The sequence below is a fragment of the Oncorhynchus nerka genome, linkage group LG11 (genome assembly GCF_034236695.1).
Source record: "Oncorhynchus nerka isolate Pitt River linkage group LG11, Oner_Uvic_2.0, whole genome shotgun sequence".
Lineage (NCBI taxonomy): Eukaryota > Metazoa > Chordata > Actinopteri > Salmoniformes > Salmonidae > Oncorhynchus > Oncorhynchus nerka.
In genome coordinates this window covers 50,153,592-50,160,690 of record NC_088406.1, presented here as the reverse complement: position 1 = coordinate 50,160,690, position 7,099 = coordinate 50,153,592, and positions in this window count along the sequence as shown.

The window sequence follows — 7,099 nt, the reverse complement described above, 5'->3', positions numbered from 1 at the left end:
GCCACCGCTTTAACGAAGGAGTGTGATGTGGCTGTGGGGATGGGACATTGTCCCTCTGTCCCCAGGTTGGCGCTAGGGTAGGGTATTTGTAGGGCTCATGGTTCCCATCCTAGTGGTGGTCCCTATGGTCCTTACGGTCTGGATAAGAGCGCTCTGGCGCTGATGAGGAAAGCTGAACCGAAAAACTCTGGAGACTCCGTGGCTCACGGAGAGCACGGCTCCAATCCGCCTCACTGACAGCTAACATACTACAAAATACAGCAAACGGAGCCGCAATTAAAACGGACACGCAGTCCGTAATCTCGAGCTGGTAACACAGATGGCCCCACACGCCAATAATTAAAACGGCTATGTTGCTGCAGTTACAGAGAGAGGGATGGGCGTTTTCTTCGGAGCTTGCGTTGCGAGTCCCCACACATGGTTGTCTCTCTCTGATAATCCGTCTGTGTGTGTGTAGGGACGACTTGAGTCGTGAGGGACAAAGAGAGCTAGGTGGAAGGGAGAGATATAGAGAGATACTGGAAAAGAGAGAGAGAAAATAGAGAGGGGGGGGGGAAGACAGGAAAGGACAGAGACGGGGAAGGGAAAGTAGACCGGAGAGACAGAATGAGAGCGAAGGTAAAAGTAGAGAAAGTGAGCGAGAAAGTGTGAGGAAAGATTGATGGTTATCAGATGGTAAATGTCTCAATCTGTCAGATAAACTAAACAGAACAAGATTCCACTGCTGGTCCCGGAGAAGCTGAGAATGTGGACACTTTTTTTTGACTGCTTCTCCTTCCTTCCTTCTTTTACCCCCCCCCCCCCCCCGCCTCTGAGCTTACAATGACCTTTTTCCCCAGAGGAACGCCGACATCACTCTTTCTGGCAGCTGTTCGACTCCTTTTCTGATGCATCACAAAAATACACATTCCTCCACTGACTGAGGATGATTAGCCACGTAGAGCTTACCAGTCGCCATACTGCAATGCCTTTGTAATCAACCTGTCTAATCAGAAGCATTGAGTGTTTCACGACTCATTGATGAGCAACATGATATCATCCACTGCTTTCAAACTGTTTATTTGAGTATCGCTGCCAAACAAGGTCATTTCAGTCCTGCTTGATTCCTTGGAGGAACGCTGTCATAAGCTAATATCAGTAGGTCGCATGAGGCAAATCCAATAACCAGTGGTGAGAAGGAAAGTGTATCGTTAAATAATTTACTCCAAACCAATATAACAGTGTTTGCACGAATGATGCTGAGATGGTCCTAATTTATTGGAAGTGAAGTTTGTTCTATCTGCTCAGCGCTGATAAGGGCTGAGAAGAGAAGATCTTTAACTAAATCTGACAGGAACGGTCGGGTTCCAGACACAGTCCAGACTGCATTGATTTTGGAACACAATCGGGCCACCACATTCTTTGTCACCAAACGGAGGGTTCAATTATCGCTTCTCAGTGGCAATCATTTTTGTGACCTTCTCAGCTCTGACAGTGGAGTAAGTTAAAGAGGGACAGTGTTGGACTATGTGTGGAATGGTGTTGAATGATTCCCATTATAGCATGCGTCTCGTCAATAAAGCTCCCGCGGTGCCCCGTCGATATGGTAGCAGGCTGAGTGGTTGGCATTTTACGGGTGGGAACGGTAGGCTTTGATGTGAATGCTTGCTCTGATTCTGAGCTGCTCACGGGGACTAAACTCTTGAAATGAGACGCACAGATTTATCTGTCATATTGAATTGGTTTCATGAGGGCTGTTTACAGAAGGAAACACCCCTCTCCTAGAGATAAGGTACTTTCACAGAGCAAAAAAAAAAGTAATTTCCAGTGTAATTTCCTCTCTTAACTTCACTGAATCACTATTGGTCTGTCTCAGTGCCCGAGCTTTGTTGGACATGATGCCAAGGAAAGATATGCAGACAGTGTTAGTTGTGAACATTCTGCAGAAATAGAACTAATTCAAGGTAGCAAACTAGGTCCTATTTCTTAAAAAGCCACGGGTGTGTTCCGTTGTCTGCTTGCTCTGTTTGTGAAGCTGCTTCCGGGAAGCAACTCATAAATTATGTATGATCCATTAGTGAGTTTCGTTTGCAAACACAACATGTCATTCTAGGATCTTTATAAATGTAGCCCCTCAGTGAAAAGCAATCTCCTCTGTCTGAGGGTCCTTGATATTTCTCATCAAATTATGGATCAATATTAGATTGCCTAAACCCTTATTTTGACGTGTAACATTTGTGAAAGCAATGTGCTAAATTATGTATCAACTGTAGCAATATCATGTTATTTTTTTGTCAATGAATGCAGCTCTCTAGCACCCAGGCACAAATGGCCGAGATGAATGGAGTTTTGAACACGTGACATGTAAAATTCTGCAAATAAATGCACATGTGACTTTACCCCATTGATGCAGACCGTATCTCGGTTACCTAGACGTAAAATTATCTCGCGAAAGTTTGTCATGTCCTCTTCTACTTCTGGGGAATGCCTTTAACAGTTGTGATGACCTTTTTGCAAAAGAAGGAAGTGAAGTCTCCTCCCTGGAAAACGGAAACTTTAGGCCAAACCCCTCCCTTCTGCTAATTCCACCAGTGTTCATCATGGCCAAAAAAAAGAAAATGTTTATTTTCATGATTTTTTATGATATAGACAATTTTGACTTTGTGTATGTATGGACTCTAGCGGAAACCATTTATCATCCGCACACAGGCTTGAAAATCACTGCACCGTTATAGAAAATCAATGACGAAAACCAGGAACTACTGCTGCTCGTAATTTCACATAATTCTACATGAGCCCAGACAGATCTAAGCCGTTTCATCTGTCCCCGAGAGATTAATCCATCTGACGCTTGTATATGATCATGCTACATATAATGGCTGTATGTATAGAAAACACTTGACCAATGAGCAGTTTGTAAACAATAGCAAAGGATTGGCACTCTGTGGAACAAACAGTTACGATACTCTCCTTGATATGCATGTTTTGTGTGACCGTGTATGCTTGGAGACACTTCCAAGACCCTTGTCCAAGTCTCTTCATGTCAACTATGGCTTGCACACACACGTGTATACACACCGTCGATCATGTTCGTCAGAGGATCTCTGCAGCGCTCTCCGAAGGCTACACGCTGTCCCATTCACTCCACACAGATCTGTGTAAAAACTAGGGTTGCAATCGGGAATCGGGTGAAAATAAGCAGGAAAACTGGCATTTTTGCAACCCTAGTAAAACCACTGAAACCGTATTGCTACGCTACAAGAAGAGAGCACACCAAGACATTTGCTTTCAATGACCAACGTGGAAAAGCTTCGCTCTCCCCGTGCCTGAAGGACACCATGGTCTTAGAGTGTGTGTTGGTACTATCCATGACAAGCTCCCTTAAAACATGAGTATATTGTACCCCGACAAGCATACAACTAAGCACTAAGCTTCTAGAGGAGTAGACAATAGAACACAGAAATCACCAAAGACAAGTACTTCAGATCCAAGTTAAAAGCTCGTCTATTGTATCTCAATGCCACGTCTTCCATTACTGCCAAATGTGACATGGAGCTGCTACAATGAACACGCCAGTGACAACTGACAGATTCCCTGCCACGCCACTCTCACAGTTGGAGTCCCAATCAATGTGCCATTATTACTGATCACACAGAGTGTTGTGTGTTATGGTGAACACTTGCAGCGTTTCCCACATCGACACGGTTGGAGTATGCAGTCGGGGTAAACTGAAAGCGAGATCTGTAGTTGGTGAAACTGCCATCGCCGTTTTCAATATTACAACAACAACAAAGAGGTTTAACCTCGAACATCGCACACTCTTTTGTCCCGTGGACATCAAAGCGCGATTAAAACGGCCGAATGTTTACCGTGATGCCGGATGCCCCCTTTTCATTTCATCAACAACACAATAACATTCGGCCGTAACCAACTCATCATCAAGCTTAGATTAGTTGAAGCAGCTGTGTAGTGCTAGGGCAAAAACCAAAATGTGCACCCAGGGGGGGCCCCATGACCGAGTTTGGGCAGCCTACCAATCATTGTTTTTGCGACCTGTAGACAGCCAGTGAAAAATGTGCTCTTATAACAGCTGCACAGTGCGGATCCCAGCCTACGGAATAATAGTTTGAGGGAGTTCCTACCTTCTTTAATCCTCCATGGTATTGTGTTCCATACTGTCAAAAACAAGTTTAATTTAAGAAGACCGCGTGCTGATAATTTTTTTTATTTTTAAAACCCATAGGCCCAATGGACACACAGACTTAAAAAGGCAATCTGTAGTTGCTACTGTACATGCATTTGTTGACTTATAAATTCATGTTATATATACCCTTGATTCTTGAAGAATATAACTTAGAAATGCCTCTTGAACTTAGTTCAACTGTCATGCCCCATGAAAACCCAGAAGGTAGAGCTTGTTTTTCTATGGCTGCCATAATACCATTTGATGGTCAATTTTTTATGAATTTTTTATTTATCCGTTATTTTACCACGTAAGTTGACTGAGAACACATTCTCATTTACAGCAACGACCTGGGGAATAGTTACAGGGGAGAGGAGGGGGTATCATGTGTCAATATACATTTTGCTGATGAGAGGCATTTTTTTCAGAATTGTGTACAACATTCTTGCCCATAGAGACTGTTTTGGTGAAAAAACATTTGACTCTGAATCCAGTACGGCCAACATAATTACACTCAAACACGTCCGCCTGCATATAAATTGCCCTGGTTTATTTTTGCATTGCGGCATTCTGTCTTTAACGGAAGGTTTTCGTACGACTTTTGGTATAACTAGGACTATGAGTGCCACTGCCGTGCCTGACATTGTGTTTGAATAGCTGAAGCCAACTAGCTTTTTGATGTGTTCCTCAATTCTCACGACACAAGCACAAAGCAGTGTAACCAATGTACACAGGAAAGCAACCTGCAACCACAACAGTCAGCCACTCTAGCAGCGCATATGTACAGCTCTAACATCCGTTGAACTGCCAGAAGGTGAAGCGTGATTCATCACTCCAGACAGCGAGTTTCCACTGCTCCAGAGTCCAATAGCGGCGAGCTTTACACCACTCCAGCCGACACTTGACATTGAGCATTTGAAGGGGTGTCATTTGAAGGGGTGTCCACATACTTTTGTATATATAGTGTATACTGACCAAAAATAAAAAGGCAACATGTAATGTTTTGGTCCCATGCTTCATGAGCTGAAATAAAAGATCCCAGAAATGTGACATACACACAAGAAGCATATTTCTCTCAAATTTTGTGCACAAATTTGTTTCCATCTCTGTTAGTGAGCATTTCTGCTTTTGCCAAGATAATCGATCCACCTGACAGGAAGCTGATTAAACAGTATGATCATTACACAGGTGCACCTTGTGCTGTGGACAATAAATGGACACTAACATGTGAAGTTTTGCCACACAACACAATGCCACAGATGTCTCAAGTTTTGAGGGAGCGTGCAATTGCAGCATGCTGACTGCAGGAATGTCCACCAGAGCTGTTGCCAGAGAATTTAATGTTCATTTCTCTACCGTAAGTGTTGTTTTAGAGAACTTCGCAGGACGTCCAACCGGCCTCAAAACCGCATACCAGATATGGTGTTGTGTGGGCCAGCGGTTTGCTGATGTGAACAGAGTGCCCCATGGTGGCAATGGGGTTATGGTATGGGCAGGCATAAGCTACGGCCAACGAACATAAGTGCATTTTGTTGATGGTAATTTGAATGCACAGAGATACCTTGACAAGAACCTGAGGTCCATTGTCGTGCCATTCATCCGCCGCCATCACCTCATGTTTCAGCATGATTAATCGCAAGGATCTGTACACAATTCCTGAAAGCTGAAAATGTCCCAGTTCTTCCATGCCTGCGTACTCACCAGCCGTTTCACCAATTGAGCACGTTTGGGATGCTCTGTTCCAGTTCGCAATAATGTCCAGAAACTTCGCACAGCCATTGAAGAGGAGTGGGACAACATTCCACAGGCCAATATCAACAGCCGGATCAACTCTATGCGAAGGAGATGTGTCACGCTGCATGAGGCAAAAAAGTGTCCACAACAGATACTGACTGTTTTTTTGATCCATGCCCCTACCCTTTTCTTTAAAGGTATCTGTGACCAACAGAGGTATATCTGTATTCCCAGTCATGTGAAATCCATAGAACTGTAACTCTGGAAAATGTAGACATTTTTTGCATGTTGCGTTTATATTTTTGCTCAGTATAAAAACGAGAGGAACCTTTTGACTGAAAAGACGTGACTGTTTTCACTCACTGTCTCAGCTCACTTGTTTCCCATAGAGCCGATTAGATTACAATAGCCACGACATAAAAAACGTGTAACTGCATGTATTTTTGTCAGGCAGAACCATACAGCACTGAACAAATTTGACTTGGAAAGTAGTCTCACTCAGCGACTATTTGACTTGGAAAGTAGTCTCACTCAGCGACTAAAAAGTAAAGCTTACATTCATTATAAATATTCATAGTTGATATTTTAGCCTATTGTATCTCTTTGTTTACAGGTTTGTGTGTGTGTGTAGGGCAGACAACTGACAGCTTGTATTTCAAATTTGAGCAATATCAGAGCTTGTATAATTGGGTTACATGAGTTTATGTGGCCCACAACCCCTCCTTCCAACTAGGGATTATTCTGCACTGTTTGTGTTTAGGTGGTGTGTCACAACATTTATTAATTTAACCACTTTTACAGTCAAATATTTGTTCACCACCATCCATTTCATAAATGTTAGACATTAGAGATGTGAAAAAAACATTTGTGTTTTGTTCTACCTCGGTTAGTGGTATCTCAAAAAACCTAATGCCCTTTTTGAGAATTGGCCACTAGCCTAATATTCATTCAAAAATATTGAAATTACACCTCAATTTGAGAACATTTGGAATTTGCGATTAATCCCAGCAAATCCTGCAGTTAACTTGATTACATTGTTTTTTAAAATCGTTTGACAGCTCTAATTGCAATGCATGTCAATGTTATATAGGTAATGTGACTCACTCCCTCCCTACATGCCACACACACACACACCCACCGACACACACCAACACCAACCAGCTCGAGAGAGGAGATAAAGTGAGAACGGTCTCTAGGGTTCAT